Genomic DNA, 17,586 nt, shown 5'->3' with positions numbered 1-17,586 from the left:
CAGTGTTATTGATTATCTTCCTAAAGACACAGACAAAGGGATCAAGTGCGTCTTCTGCAAATTTGGAGGTGTCACCAAGCTGAGTGGGGCAGCTGACACCTCTGAAGGATGTGATGCCATCCAGAGGGACATGGACAGGCTCAAGAAGAAGGTCCCTTGGAATCTCATGTGGATTAACAAGATCAAGTGCAAGGTGCTGCACCTGGGCTGAGGCAACCCCCAGTATCAACACAGGCTGGGGGATGAACAGACCAGGAGCAGAAGGACTTGGGGGCACTGGTGGATGAGAGGCTGGACAATTTTCTCTATTTATGTTACATACAAAGTATCATTTTTTACACTAACTTCCAGGAGCAAACTTTCAATACTTCATTCTGTAGCATTCCTATACAATTTTAGGTAGTAAATGTGAAAACAATTGCATCTCTTTCAAAACAGAATTAAATTTTAAAATACATATCTTTTAAATATATATCTGATTTACATAATATTCCCATCCTATCAATGCATCTTAAAACCAGAATCTAATTGCAGTCTATTTTAAATACATCTATTCCCCTGGTTAGAGTCAACTGGCTGAAAAATACAAGCCCAGTCTGCTGTCAGTAAGAAGGAGTTTAAATCATTATTATAAATGACAATTTTAATTAGAAAAAAATTATTTTGTTGCTCAAGAAAACTTTGCTTGCCTTCCAACATGGTTCTAAGACAAGATACAGTTCCATAGCTGCAAAAAACATAAAGCAAAAACATAAGAGAACATGTTAGTTATTTTTTCAAAACATGAGTTGCCATCTTAAAAATTGCTGAATAACTCTCCATTGGTAAAGTAAAAGGAAAAAGAGGACATAAAATACAGAATAAAACCTACTTTAGTGACTACTCTGCTTCAATGACAGACAACAGCATAAAGCCAATCCAGAAAGTGGTGGTAAATCCTAGGGTAGCTTACAAAAATGTAAAGGAGAAACATATCAGTTTTCCTTCCTTTGAAGGATTGCTTGTCACTATGACTTTGCATTCTCTATATTAGCCACTATTGTGATTTAACAGTTTGATGCCTGCTGGTGAAGAAAAAATATTCTAATAAAAGTAGGACTCATTTTCCCATTCCCATGTCTAAATGGCAGAGTAAGGCAGAAACCACTCTGTATCAATTATTACCAATGGTCCAGCAGCACTAACCTCTCTCAGTTAGAGATGCCCTAATCTAACGCATGATGCATGAAGGAAATTAATAATTTCACTTAAAATGCAAAACAGTCTGTTGAAACAAAATTAATAAAATATTCCCATGAAAGAGGTTATGCAGAGGAGTTATTTAACCAGAAAACACCAAAAATCCAAAATTAATAAAATTTCGAGACGTAATGGAAGATCATTTGCACGCAACTGAAAGAAACTGTCAGGAATCTAAGTAGTATGAATTTGTAAGATTGCACACATGATTTTCACCTTTACCATCCCTTAAAATATATTAATTTTGCCATTTGGATTTTTTTTTAATTGCAAAGCAGTGGCAATATTCTGCACAAAAATCAGGTTGAAAGGACTATATTGAAGTGTAGAAGGCTATAACTCCCTGCCATAACTTGTATATCTCACTGCATTTTCCCTGACACATGGATAATGCAATTGATCTGCAAGTCAGTTTGACATACGAATCCCCTTCTTGCTTATTTCCCACACCCACATGTACCAATATTACTGCCTTCCTCAAGACAAAAATAATGATGTGATGACGTATAAACCAAGTATGCAATAAACTGTAAGAAAATTAGAAAAAGCACAGAAGTTAACTACTGGGTAAGAGAAAAAAACCTTTTCTTTAAGAGAGGTTTTTGTAGGATCCCATTTGTTGTGTATAAATTTCTGCATTATTTAGAAAGCATATCATTTTATGAAATAGTAAATAAGGAGTGGCTATCACTATAAAAGCTGTGACGTGAGATTGCAATTTCCAAAAAAAAAAAAATTTTAGCAATAAAAGGTAGACCCAGTTATTTGAGGATGTGACAAAGAACATGAGAAAAGTGAAGTATACGACCTCACTAAATAGCTGGTCAAGAAAGCTGAATCTCGAAGTGATGACACATTCATTCAATTTTTTAAAAAATAACTGCAACACAAATAAATGCTAAACAGAAATCAGAACTCTACTAAAAATCATCACCAAAAAAAAAAAAAAAAAAAAAGGAAGACTCAAGAAAATGCAATAATTCCTTTAAGAAAAAGACTGTCTGAAGACGGTGAAAAACTTGCAGTTTCAAACATTCAGAGAAACATTTTATAACAAAGGGCTCCATTTCTAACTAGATGAGCAGTCACCTCAGAGGATATCTGGAATATGCAGAAGGCTTTTAGGGTGTAATATAAAATTAATATGTGAGGAAAACTGTCAGATGTCAGAAAATATATGAAGCAAGTGAGAACAGAAAATGTTAGGCAAGGTCAGATCTTGCAAAATTCCAAGTACTAAAATGTACTTTCATCATCCAAATAAAAAGAAAACAGGAAAAAAAAGTGGCTTTGCCAAGCAGAAAAAACCAGTTAAGATTAAAGACAATTTACAGGCAGTCCAAAACAAAACTAATACGGGGATGTTGACTACCAGTAGCAAATGCAGTGTGGCTAATGACATGCTCCCTGGAAATGAAAATTACTCATCCAAGATGAGAAGAAAACAAAGACATAAAACTATTTTTAAGGAAGTGTCTGGATCAAGAGGGCAATACTCCATAACCTCCATTTGAGAGTACTTAAAATACTTGTACATGAAAGGGCAGTTCAGCAACAAAGACTATTAATGAACCTATCAGGCTGGCAATCAAGGCTCTAAAAAATAAAACCTAGGTTTTATTTCTTTTAAGCAAAATAAGTGCATATGATCCAGACAGCATTAAAAAAATGCCTGTTACCTCCTGAGCTGTGCCAGGATTTGAAATAAGCTATGAAGCATTGCATAGCTACAGACACTGAAGTAATGAAAACGGAATATAACGAATAACAGTTTTTCCCCAAAATAGACTAGCATTATGCCAAAATAACCTGGCACATCTTTTTTGAGATAATGAATATTCTAAGAAAAGGAACATAGGAAATCCATGTGATAGGATCATATGTGTTGGACACAATGCCTCCCATGAAAGGAAAAAATATTCTGGAAAAAAAGCTCTAGAAATGCCAAAGAATCACAACACAGTTTAAAGGAAGGAAACAACATTAGCACAAAAAGGCATATTACTGGAATAGAAGATGTCTAGCTAAGTTTCAAATAATGTTTTTGGAACTCTGTGTGTTTTACTGATACTGATAAAGAAATTCAGATAATACAAACAACATTTGGCAATAACAAGCCGGTAAATGCTCACTAAAGAGGTGAAGAGGTAAGATCACACAAAAATAACTGGACTGACAACCTGAAGGACCAAAATAGTAAAAGTGGCTTGAAACTGGAAATAGAGGCACAGAATTACACACTAGGGGCAAGGAAATGATGCCACAGTCTAATAGCACCCCAGCTGGAAGCAGCAAGAAGAATGTGACTGCATGTTGACATCAGCTCTGGAAACATGGTGTGACTAAGCCTTCAGCTGACAAGTGTCTGAGATGTACCCATTGGGGATATATCACTAGGGACAGGAAGTGGTAACAAATCTGCATTTGAAATTATTCACACAATGCATAGGATGTGGTCCTGAGCCCAGTTTATCCTTGAAAACTGCCATTAGGTCTCTAAACTTTGGAAGACTAAGTCAAGTTCTCCAGGGAAAACATCTGCAGAATTTTTGTCACTTGCAAAGTTACAATTGGTTGGGAATTAAAATGTCTGAGCAGAAAGATGGTAATTTAAACCATAAACATTTGGCTCTGATCACATATTTTTCTGCTTAGACCCTTGACCTCAACCTAAGCGCCTTCTAAAATATTTTTCTACTATATATATATGCATGCCTACAGGTCCAAGAGCAAAGACACAAAGGTAAAATCTCTGATAAAAAGTTCTGATGCACATCTGTATTGCACATATTCAGGGCATCAATTTGGAAGCCTGCTTTTACTGAGCTCTGTGTGCAATCCATCACGAGAGACAGGCACTTCTGCAGAGTGACTCAGGCCCTGTGTGGGCTGCACAGACCTCAGAGGTTGTCTGTCTTTTTTCACTAAACTGCTGGGAAGCTGGGACTTTGGAGTTTGATGCATCATTAAATACCTTTGCATGAAAATACAGATCATTCATTTATGTTCTTTTGCTTCACTTATCTATACAATATTCAATGTCAGGGTTTAAATATTCTGACACATTTTGAATATAAAAAGGAGCATGATGTCAGCTTAGTTACAGGTTGAACTGCATTGCTTTATGAAAACAATTGTATTAAATAATTATTGGATGGACCAGAAACTAAGTTCGAGCATTGCTTTGGTTTTTATGGGTCAGCAGAAATTGCATCATTCAGCAGTGCTATTGGGTTTTTTGCGCATCTTACTGGAAAAGATTCTCTCCATGTTTGTACCGGTTTTCTTTAATATTTTTTTATTACATTACATTCACTGTGACTGAAATTTGCTACATCCTTGTGTTTAAACTTTCCATAGGCAATGAAATCGGTCAAAACAAACTACTTGGTTTGTCACCTCCCATGCTCTTCCGAAGAGCATGTGTGAATGTATGCATGTTTATCTGCCATGACTATCTTTTCTACAGAGCAGTGGTGGGGCACAAAAATGTAGACTCCTTAACAGAAAGAAAAAATAAGAAAAGACTGGTCTTCAAGACCTTAAATTGAAAAAAAAGGTGACTAGGTTTAACACCCGTATCTTTAATTTTCTGGATAACTTCTGCCACACAAAAACATTACCAGAAGTCCAAGTGATGAGCTTAAAAACTCTTCTTTATAAAGAAAATATTGATAATTGATTTTGTCATAGAATTTTTGGTAAGGATAAACATCTTGGTACTTCACAGCTTTCAGATGTTTTGTAGGAGTAGAGGTAGGTAGTTTAAAAATAAACAGCCCGATGAAGCAACATGCTACCTTTGAAATTACAGTCACTATTTTTCTCAGCACGACTAATAGAGTCCTCTCTGTCTAGAATGAACTGTGAAACTATGCTCATGTGATTATTAAACTGCTAAAGCATTTAAATAAATTCTTGGCTCATTGAGTAAACACAACTGGAAATACTGCCTTTGGAATAATATCTATTTATGTGGTTGCACCACATTAGTTATAGCAAAGTAACCCTCACATCAAAAGCTGTCTTACTTGAGTGCAAAGATCCAGGCTGTTTGGCCAGACACTAAAATATACTCAGATGTCCTTGCTGCCACATATTTTTGATAGCAAAAGCCCAATCATTCTATGTAAGAACACAATTGAGGGCAGTTCTCACTTTAAAATTGTAATGGAATCAATTTTATACAGGCAGGTGAGATGCTTATGCTAAGATAAGGATTTCTCTCTCAAGCATGAAGTTAGTCATCAGCAGAAAATCAGCAGCTGGAATGATAAATGAATTGGGCACATTACTATGCATTTTTAGCAACCCCTGAATGATTTCTGAAGTGCTTTTTAAATCTGAAAAAACTAATTCATTAAGTGGGTGAAGAAATATGAAGAATTTTTTGTTCTGGATTCCAAATTCTGATTGGGATATTACACAGGAAGGATAATTCCATTGTAAGAGTAGAAAATGTTGGAAAAAAAAATTAAAACTTTTTTTTCACTTTCAGCCTAGACCAGCACAATGAGGATGTTTTTAATATTTCTTTCCAAATGGATACCTTTCTTTCCAGTAGTAAGTGAAATAGATTGTGCTACTTTGCACCAATGAAAAGCCAGTGAAAACGTTTCAGATTACACCAAGATAGTATTTACAAAATGGACAACTCTTATCTAACTGCATTTGAGATTCTCAGTAACTGTGACGTGAACTCAGATGAAGCATTTTTCTGACTCTCCTTTTTTAAATATTGTTAGAGTTGCAATTTTAAGGGGGAAAAATAATAATAAGTTTGTATCATTACTTTTTTCTCCATCTCAGTATATTTAATTAATCTCTTTTTAGGGCTGCTGTCCTGGTTGTCTATGTTGCATTGCCTCCAACAAAAGCCAGGTCTTCTTGACACTGGGGTTTTCACAAGAATACTGCCTCCTCCTTCACATCACAACCGCTTGTTATGCTCCTTGTGCTGACAGGATGAAGTTAAATTATGGATTGACCAAGAGGACTGGAATTTAGAAACAATGCTCAAAAACTCCAGGAGGAAATTTCAAAGGAAAAGCAGCCTGATTTTGTCACTGAAGCTCCTTTATCAACAAGCAACAGTCCTGATAAGAATTTCATCAGAGATTTTAAAAGCAACACAGAAGGAGAGACCTTTAAGGATGAAAAGAAATTTAACCTTATCTCCCTCTCAAAAGGCTATTAAAAAGGAAAACTCACTACACTGGAACTTAGATGCTCTTACATTAAACCAATTTATCCACGTTTATTTAAGGTGTCCAGACCTCGGAGTAGCCCAGAGTAAGAGAGAAAACCACTGAGTGCTGGGCTGTGGGCAGCCTGAGAGACTGACACAGAAGAGCACACAAGGTCCGTAGCACAGTTTGCCTCTCAATGCTCTGCAGTGATTGGATTCCCCACACACATTCAAGTTTATCTGAAATGGATTTTCAGAGTTAAAATGAAAATTGATGACAAACAATCTCAATCTAGTTATTACTGGAAGCACCCTGATAATGAAAATTTCATAAATGTTGTTAAATTCTAAATCCAACAGAGGTATGGATTAAACCAAAACAAATGACTGCAGGAACTTCCTATGGAAAAGCAAAAAAATGCCACTTGCACCGTGTGTTGGAGGGATCACTTAGAACAGTGTTTTAGTAAACAAATATCAAACAGCGTTCTAAAACGAAAAAATCAATCAAAACCTGCATTAAAATAGAGAAAAATCACCAGAGATAAGTGTGAGGGCATGACTGCTGATAGTATTTATTTTTCAGGTTATTAATCAACTAAACACAGTGGCTATATCTAGTATACATACTCTAAAGTATTTACAGCAATAACATCTTTGTTTCATGTTGACTTGTGTCAGTGTGAATTCAGGAGTTCATAAATCTTCTAATCGTCTCTGAATACAAGTTGTGCAAATAAGCTAATTTAAAAGTACTATTGCTAAATTTGGAGAGAAAAAGCATTAGCATTTGCAGAAGAGTATTTTAAGAAAACACTTAAAATTTAAATCAATGTCATACAGGACAAGTATTAGATAAAGACATAATAAGAATCTATGGATCAGATAAAAAAAAGCTTAAAATCAGTATCTTTAAAAACTAAAATGGATTAGAAAATTAAACTGAAATTTAAAAAAAATTAAAAATAAAATTTTAAAAATTGCTCCACCTGGAAAGTCTGAATACTCTCCACTACTTAGATTATAGTTATCTTTCTCTGCCTAAAGAGGTCATCATGAATGATTTTATTTAGTCTTGGAATTTAAAACTATATTTACTGACAATTGCAATTCCACTGACAAGATTAGAAACTAAATTAAAGGAATGCTTACCAAAGATTTTTATTGCATATACTGGTCATAGTACTTTTTTATTTTCATATATGCTACTCTAATCCTATATTTCAGAATTTCAGAGCAACTGTTTCCAAAAGAGGTGAGGAAGAATTTTCATTCTTTTACATGGTCTACTACTTCATATAAATGTTTGAATTTTTCCCCTCTCAACCATCTGTGTCAGCATGAAACAGATAAAGGTGAGATTGTCTTCTGCGCTCTTAAAATCTCTCAGCACATAACTCTTTGTGTCAGGTTATACAATTGTGTAGCCCTTTCTATGTGTCCATCCTACTTCTGTTTAAATGCCTAATAAGGTATTAGAAACTAACATTTTCAGCAAGTAAATGCCAAAAAAGCATAATGTATAATAATTCTTTTAATAATTCTTTTTGATATCAAAGAATTCCAAATGACATTTAAAAAAAGATTTTGGAAGTGAATTTCATGAAAAATTCTAAAAGAATTTTTTCATCATGGTTTAAGAAAAAAAAAAGTAGGCAAGAGATAAAAGTTTTCCAAATATTTCTATTCCAATTTCATTGTCTGCAGTTGCAACACATGGCAGGGGTAATGCATACTTTTAGCACTCAGAGTGCTGGACAGTGCTCTGAGACCAAACAGTCTTTCACATAGCTTGAGTCTTTTACTTGAAGTGTATAAAAAACCCACAGCTGTATTTGTAAAAAAGCCTCTGTGTGTTATTACTACACATGTGTACTTAGTATTAAAAAGTTTGTGCCTATCTGTACATTAACATACCTCAAGAAACAAAGACAACCCACATTCCTCTGCCTGTAGTAAGAATGTCCAAAATACAAGAAAGCATAAACTTCACTGCTGATCAGTGACATCTTTTTCCCCTCTTGGCTATGGATTCAAATTCCCTGTACAGTGAACTGACTCAATGAAAATCAATTGGATATTTTGAATGATAAAAATGAACGAAAGCAACACTTAGCTGAACCAGCTCCAGTTTGTTATCCTGGAGGTGGCACAAGTTGATATCATTTTAAATGTGACTCATGCTGTTTAGACAAATGATATTTATATCTCAGGGAGACAGAGATAAATTAGTTTTATCCATCAAAACAGTCTAGACTCAAGGTTTCCATTAATAATTCAATTCTTCTGTGAAAGATTTCCTACTTATTTTTAACCAAACGGTTTCTCATTTTTTTGAAGATCAAAAATAATCAACTTTTAAGTACGAAGATCTTTAAATAGGCAGAGTAAGTATTTTTTAGCTTTTTTAGAGGACTGCTTTTCCATATATTACTGTCCCAGTGCAGACTTTTGCACAGATACTGCACATGTCAAACAAAATTATACCTGAGAGATGAACAACTCCTTTCCATAAGATAACTTTCAGAGAAGTTACCCCTTGTGGGATGGGAGAGAACTGGAATGGAAGAAGTGAGAAAACTCGTGGGTTGAGGTAAAGACTGTTTAATAGGTAAAGTAAAAGCTGTGCACACAAACAAGGCAAAACAAGGAATTCATTCACCACTTCCCATTGGCAGGCAGGTGTTCAGCCATCCTCAGGAAAGCTGCTCTGCATCACACATGACAGTGATTTGGGAAGAGAAACATCATCATTCTGAACATCCCTCCTTCTTTCCCAAGCTGCCTATGCTGAGCATGCCGCCGCACAGGATATGCCCGTGGTCAGCTGGGGTGAGCTATCCCGATCCAGCTCCTTGTGCACCCCCAGCCTGTTCCCTTGTGGGGTGAGAGGCAGAAAAAGCCTTGACTCTGTGCAAGCGCTGCTCAGCAACAGCTGAAACATCCCTGAGTTATCAACACTGTTTGCAGCACAGATACAAAACACAGCCACACACCAACTACTGTAAGGAAAGTCATCTGCACAAAAGAAAAAAGCCAGTACAAGCCCATTTCCTGAGTCCAGTCAGTTTGGTGTGTGCTTCAGGTTGACTACCAAACATTTTCCCAGATACCTTCCACTGGCTCCTTCCATGGTCTGGGCTACACAAAACCTTTTAGGATCTGTAAATCTAAAAGAGATGAACTGAATCTGACTGAAGGACAATTTCTGGCTCCCTGTGAGATTAAAAATATCACCACACCCCTATGAAAACCCCACAAATGCTGCAGGGTTTTTTATTTTAAAAAAGGGCACATACATTTATTAAAAATTGTGCCTCCAAATGCCTGGGTCATTAGTACTGAAGATATAGCTCAAAATGGTAGGGCTAAAATATACCTTGTTAAATACATACCAAATTTTACCAGTGTATTTGATCACTGAGGGGAAAAAAATAAATCAGAAAGTTATTTAGGAGTAAAGTTATGCTATACACATTGCACATTCAAAATGAATGCAGCTGGTACTGCTGTTTACATAGAGCACAGGTTGACACCACAAACTTACTTCAAGGACCAGCTGAGCTCAGATTAGCTGTATAACATTTCATTTGCTGCATATTAAATAAGTGGCCACCTGTGTGGCTTTGCCTTTTTCTTCAAGTTCTCATGTGAACATCCTTTTGTTTGACAGTCAAAATGAGCCACAATGGTTACCTCAGAATATCCTATAAGAGGTGTGAAGGCCACCACAATGGTGAACCTCAGCACAGACGGAATTCAGGCAGCCTGACAGGCCTTGATTAGAAGCCCTGATGCTGCACAACTTAAAGAGATGTAAGGTCCACTCTGCTCCTTTTTGTCCTTCTTGTGTTCTCTCCAATTAAAGATAGCAATAAAAGCTATTTTAAACAACACCTTATGGAGTCTGAGAGCCTTTATTACCAGGATTAACAACAAGGTCTAGCATAGGCGAGTTACAATTCTTTTGAGTATTCTCTAATAAAATCCCAGACATTCTACCATTTCTGGGTCTCTGTTGGTCAACAAAGTCTACATTAAACATGCCAGTTACAGAAATGTTTCATGGAACAAGCCAGGTGGGTAAGACAGTTCCCAAGAGTACAAAAGTGAGTCAAGTACTATTTACAGTATGGCAAACCTAGTGGCAAAAGGGTCAGAATTACAAGCCCGGCACAATTCTGAGCTGCACACAGGAAAACCTACACCTAAATTAAAGCCAATGCACTGAACAAGGCCTGTTTGAGGACTGTGTAGTGAACACTGTGTAGTGAGTTAGAAGCTAAAAACTTTATGCTGTATCTCCTTTGAATAGTGAGCTGGAGGGCAGAAAAAGGGACACCACCTCACAAAACAACTACAGGCCTCCTACAATGACTACACTTTAAAGAAATCTATCACCATCATGAAAGTTACTGCTATTCAGTAATTGTGCTTAAGAAATTACTGACTGGCGATCCAAAGACTTCAGTTTTTAAACCCAGGATCTCCTAGATGATGTGCCTTCTCATCTGAAAGAATTATATTAGGTGTTATCTATTAGAGATAGAAATATTTGTTATCAAAGTTGTATATTATTTACAAAACAATTTATGCATAATTTCAAGATAAATATAACTAATTGAAATGGATAATTTTATTTAATGGTGTTTAAATGGTGCTTTTACATATATAGGAAATTAAGGGATTGCACATTCTTCCTATAGCTCAAGATCATAAATATAATTAACCCTTTTCTTTAGAATTATGTCTGGTAGGATATCTGGCCCTTTTCTCTTCAAACAATGTAGATACACACGACACAGAAAACAGAAATTGTAAACAGCAGCTTGTCACAGATTTAAATTGTTAAATACCACCTAGTAATCCCTAAAATTGAGTCACTAATGTCTCCAAAACTTTTGTTAGCATATGGGGAAAACTCATTACAAAGTAAGAGGTGTATAAAACCAGAGTATTCAAGCTTGCATCAACATTTAAAAAGAAACTGAGCATTGCACATAGTTTTAATAGAGCATTAGTAGAGAAAAAAACATGGGTGCCTCAAAATCTCACTTTAGAAAGTTTTGAAAATATCTGACACGTATAAGGGTTATACCTCAACATTCCAATGAATATCATGGATCAAAAGTTAAATACAATTCTGAGTAAAGTTGTGCCTGCATTTATCTCCTGCCAAATGTTAAACAAATGCTCCTCAGTATTTGTTTTGGCTATACTTTTCCCCCCACTGTACAGCTAGGTACTAGGTCTTTCTTCCCTTGCTTTTTGAATACTAATAATCTCTCAACACTAAAACTTTTCCCTATGCTCTTAGAAAAGATAAACATTTGTGAAGTTTTATCCTGTTCAGAGATTGCAGTGTTTTCTTTATCAGTTTCAAGAAGAATCTGAAGTTCAGCAACAAAGATGGATCTTGCTTCCTAGAACATGCCTCAGGTTGATAGTTTTTCTACAGTCCAGCCAAACCTGCTGCAGCACCTGCTGTTATCACATTCTTCAAAGTACAGACTTACCAATTTACCAAGCTGTGCACTGGCTCCTCAGTGGAGTTAAACAGACTTCACTTTCCACAACTTGGTATAGGGTATTTGAGAAATTTAATTCCTGAGATAACAGAGACTAAAATATATTGCAATTTCAGTGTCTTCAAGAAAAGGTCAGGTCTGGATTGGAAGCACCCTCACTCATATTCCTGAATATTCCTCATCCAGTGACTTGAGCCTGTCAGAAGGAAGGCTCAGCAGTGGAATAATAGGAGGACTGGTAAAGAAATCAGGCATTCACAATATGATTCTTTAGGAATACATTGCACTTTCTTTATAAGTAGGAAGACTGCCAGAGAGAAGGAGGTGGCAGGGACGAAAAAAAGTTTATTTTTTTCCAGATGTGCCACAGCATCATAGAATACTCTGAGTTGGAAAGGACTGACAAGAATCATCCAAGTCCAGCTCCTGGCCCTGCACAGGAGTACCACAAGAGTCACACCCTGTGCCTGCCAGCATTGTCCAAATCCTTCTGGAACTCTGTCAGGATGGTGCAGTGACCACTTCCCTGGGAGCCTGTCCCAGTGAAGATATTCTTTGCATTTCCCCTCGCACATCTTCATACCATCCCCTCAGGTCCTGTCACTTCTCGCTACAAGGATCAGCACCCACCCCTCCTCTCCCCCTCATGAGGAAGTTGCAACTGCAGTGAGGTCTTCCCTCAGTCTCCTCTTTTCTAGCCTGAAGAAAACAAATTACCGCAGCTACTCCTTGTATTGATTTCCCTCCAGGCCCTTCTCTGGACACTTTCTAATAGCTTTATATAAATAATTTATTTAAAGTAATATGATTATATAATAATAGATAAGATAGATGGATGGATAGATAACTTATTTTGAGACAATTATGAAAGCACTACAGCCAGTGGCTCCAACAAGCAGCTTGCTTTGATTTAGAGTTTATGCCTGGAGAAAAATCTTTACTAGGATATAACATATTCTTGCTTTTAGACCCTTAGACATTTCCCAGATAACATGATCATTTTCAGAAACCTCTTATATTTTGTGAAATATATATTAGAACTGATTTCTTCAGTTGCCTTTTTGAAAACTTTCCATACAGTTCATGGCACCTCACAGTTCTGCACAGCACAGTCTGAAAAACAAGGTAGGCATATTAGTAAGAGAGAGATGTTACTAACTTAGGTGCTTTGGGTACATCACCATAATTGGATGTGTGAACGTGCTCAGACAACTTAGGAAAAGGCTTTTGCAGAGTAGGAGCCATTATATTACTTATTCTTCGCATCAAAAGCGACACAAAAACCTCCTTGCCCAGAGAAACAGTGAGAAAATAGCTGGCAGGTGGGAACAGAGCTCCAACTGTGAGAGTATGCACAGATTACCATCCTTTTAAACAAAGAGTAATCAGCACAGTATTATACCTTTCAAAAATACCAGAGACTGCAATTCATGGCAAACTGAAATCAACTCTATTTTTGTTTCTTGGTTCAAAATAAATCAGGGAAATATTCTCAATTAAAAGAACATAACGACAGGAGGTGAACTGATTGTTTTATTTGCTTTTAAAACATTGTTCCAGATTCTTAGTGTAGAAAGATTATTTCTAGGTGTGGGTGGTATAATTGGAGCTTCTCAGTCTCTTTATGTTGTTATTCTCCTCAATGCACGTTTAAATGTAGTGGTAATAAGTAATGAATTTAGAAAAAAAAATCCAAACAATTGAGTGACATTTCCCATTCCTTACAAAGTTTGAAGCTCAAAGTTCTGAAGTCATTTCAGGTGAAATCCTGAATTCCTTTAATTTCAGATATTTATGTAGTCCTCTTACCATATAATCTTAGCATACCACAACCAATTACGAGGTACTTGTGTGGATATTTACATTCACAGAAACTGTGGTGAAAAAAATTGCCAGTTTTTATAGATATGGAATACAACATACTGGAAGACATGTAAAACAAGTGAGTTTAGCTAATGTCCCCAAGGTATACAAGGTAAGCCAGTCATTGTCTTTACACTCAGACCACAGAAGTCAGTGGGCTTGTCTCTACTCTTTGCACGGTGCATTTCCTTCTTAGAGAGTAGGCAGCCAGGAAAGAATGGAAGAGAACATACAGAATGAGAAGGATACAGAAGAGACTGGCCTGATGAAGTCAATGGCAAAATTCACATTGATTTGATCATGTCTGGTTTCAATCTCTAGTTTAATCACTCTTGCTCATGACAGAGGTGTCCTCTCATCTAATGAAACCACCAGAGGATCTTCAAAAGCTCAATCACAGCAGCAAGAAAGGAAGGCTGTTCTAACAAAGGATGCTAGGTGCCTTTTGATAACAAATCTCTTACATGCACAGAAAAAAGGGTAGATTCTCTGTCACCTTTCAAAAGACAAAATTCCCAAAAACTTTTGTTGCAATAAATGAAAAAAAAAAAGAGGAAAAAAAAACCTCTAAAATTACAGATTCTCTACACAAGACTTTCCTTGCGCTTCTGAGTTTGAGGTGAAGAGAATGAACATTTTAAAGAACACAACAGGAAAAAGAAGGAGCAAAACACAAAGTTTCACCAAGCTGTCTTGATAATAGAAGAGTAATTTATTTTTTTTATTCCCTAGGACTTCTACACTTTTTAAAACATTTTGAGGAAGAAGGTGGGAGTAAAAGGCCTAGAAACTAAAAGGAGCAAGCATAGACAGTTCAGAAATCAAGGATAAAAACAAGCTATTTTTCCTTCCAACTGAGACAAGCTAATAGAAACACAACACATACTGAACTCCTAATTTTTCTGTCCATGCTGGTTATTCATGCCTCTTCAAGCTTGACATAATCACAAACAACCCATTCCGGTTACCCTAAGCCTTGACTAGTCAGTGAATTAAATGGTTTATTAATAGAATTTTTAAAAAGAGACAAAAAGAATTAACTAGGGAAAAAGCATTACTAAAGTCAGAAAACCCCAAAATAATGCAATTAATAACAGTTAAAACAGGACTTTGAAAAACAAGAACAACTCCAAGTACCTCTGTTCTCCTTTTGGGAAGAACAGCATTGTTTCCAGAGCTTCCCCAATGTACAGCCCTGACTAGCTTTCATACTCTGTGGAAAATCAATTATCACAGAAATTAATAATGTCTGTTTACTATGGATATGTTAGTTGCTTTGAGAAGCAGATCAATTTGAAAGATAGATTAGACAAGGACAACAAATTCATGCCAATACTGAAACTTATGAATATGGATTAAAACTGACTATGATGGCTTACACAAAGTGTACACAAATGCAAGATCAAAATAAGTACTTTGTAAACAGTATTTAAAATTTTAAAAGCTAAGATAAACATATTTCTTCTTAATAAATTCTTTAAGTCAAGGCTTGTCATAGGAAAAAAGACAAAGGGTAAAAGTATAGGCTGAAAGGAGAATGCAAAATACTGGGGAGGAGAGGAAGGGATAGGAACCAGGTGAAAACATCAATTGCTTTGAATGGCTGTGGCAGTAGGGGTAGGCAGAAGACAGTATTAAATAGAACACGTGTAAGGAACCTAGAAGCAAGTGAAGAAGAAATTAGAGTCTGAGGAAATGAAAAAAGAAACCAAGGCGAGAAGAAGAGGCAGCATCAGGTGAGTAGAAAAGACTGGTATATAATGTGGACCACAGACAATACAACAACATGACTGAAGTGAGGATTCAGAAGAAATAAAAGAAGGGAAGGTGAGGAAATACAGACAATCATTAAAACATATACTCAAAATAAAAATGTGAAAGAAGAAGGAAGAAAGCAATGACATGGAAAATGCAAAGAAAAAAAAAACATAAAAAAAAATCTTGGCAGAAAGAATCAACCTTGTCAGTCAAAAGGATGAGATTTGATCACATCAAGAATCAATTCAGGCCTTGCAGAAGATATTCCCAAACAGAATGCAATTTCCCTAAAGGAAATGCCTTTATAACAAGAAGAATTAACAAATCAATAGAAGAACTGTTTAATTTTCTTGCCATTAGTTCAAATTCATATTCTCTCCAAAGAATGTGTGAATGACAATCACTGAGCAAAGCAGAAGCGCATTCATATTACAGTTGCCAATCAAAGCTACAATATGTATTCAACTGGGGTCTTCGGTAGATATCTACAATATAGAGGAGCACAACAAAAAACCAAGTTAGATCATAATGAAATAAACTGTTATTTTTTATTTGAATATAAGTTAGTCAATCTTTCTCCATAACAAGTAAAAAATATATATATATAATAGTGTGATTTTCTTGGAAAAGGTGCATCTTCATGAATTTATTATGAACACTGCTTGGTTTAATTCCAATTAGACAGCGGACATTTTTTTAAATCTTGGAAATGCTTTAAGATCAGACAAACAGATTAAAATTATCACATGTGTTTCTAACTTCTTCTACATGGTTCACCTGATTGCTTACATAATATTCAAACACAATTTCCTCTCATCTAAAAAGATAGGTTATTGCTACTTTTTATAGTGTCAGAAATACACTGAAAGACGTCTTGTCTGGACCTCTCCAGTCCACCATGACAAACACAATAATTTCTATTTCACTTCAGTGTCCATGGGCTGGAGCAGACATGAAGTGAATGCTGAACCTACTGAAAAGACTGACTAAGTTCTTTTCCTACACCCACACCCCTCACAGTGTGTATGGGTGCTGATTTTCAAGACCCTAATTTTCTGCATTACAAAGCAATTGTATATTTTGTTAACTCCAAGTGAAATCAATGTTCTTGAGAGGTGCTCAGCACATCCCAGAAAAAAGCTCCCCCAGAATGTTGGGATTTTTTTTCCCACATGGGGCTGACTGCCCCCACAAACAGCAGGGTTTACACTTTGTGGGCATAAATTATTGGTTAGGAAAAGAAGTTTATATTCATTTTAGAAATACATCACAGGCAAACTGCCTTGGAAGCAATTTAGCATTCCTTCTAGTTAAACTGCTGGATTATTTCTAAGTGCTATTTGATGGGCACATTTTGCCTAGCAACAAGTGCCAGATGTCATTCCATTTCCTGTACACACAATAGAGGTCCATAAATTGCTTCAGGTTTAAGCATTCTGGCATTATAGCTGCTGTTCAGAATTCATTTAGTCACAAAATATCTTGCATACAAATACTTTATATAATCTCTTTACACAGATGAACACATCTAAAGATAAACACGTGAGGGATTTTTGGTTTGTGGTTTTTTTTTCTCCAAATGCTTTTGGCTTTTCATAGGAAAAATAGGGCCATGTAGTTGTAGGACAAGGGACAACAGCTATAAATTAAAGAGAATAGATTTAGAGTAGAAATTCAGAAAAAAATCTTTACAGGGATGGCACTGGAACAGGTTGCCCACATGTGGATCCCAGTTGCTCCATCCTGGGAACTGTCCAAGGCCAAGCTGGATGAAGCTCTGAGTAAACAGATCTAGTGGAAGATGTCCTTGCCCATGGCAGGAGGGCTGGAACTAGATAATCTTTAACATCCCTTCCAATCCAAGCCATTCTATGGTTTTCTGATATTAGCAAAAACACTTTGAATAATACATACTTAGAATGAGAAGCCAACATAATAACATACCTAGAGTCCAAAAAGACTGCAACAAACATAAAACTATTTTAAAACTTAGAACGCAAAGTAGAAAAT

The 17,586-nt window shown here is 36.1% G+C and overlaps 1 protein-coding gene across 1 annotated transcript in view; it reads right to left on the bottom strand.

Moving 5' to 3' along the window:
- ITGBL1 (integrin subunit beta like 1) overlaps positions 1–17,586 on the bottom strand; it is a 123,747-nt gene that overhangs the window by 69,667 nt on the left and 36,494 nt on the right. The window lies entirely within an intron of this gene.

The sequence above is a fragment of the Ammospiza nelsoni genome, chromosome 2 (genome assembly GCF_027579445.1).
Source record: "Ammospiza nelsoni isolate bAmmNel1 chromosome 2, bAmmNel1.pri, whole genome shotgun sequence".
Lineage (NCBI taxonomy): Eukaryota > Metazoa > Chordata > Aves > Passeriformes > Passerellidae > Ammospiza > Ammospiza nelsoni.
Note: the sequence above shows the minus strand (reverse complement) of the source record. Positions and strands in the feature narration are given on the sequence as shown.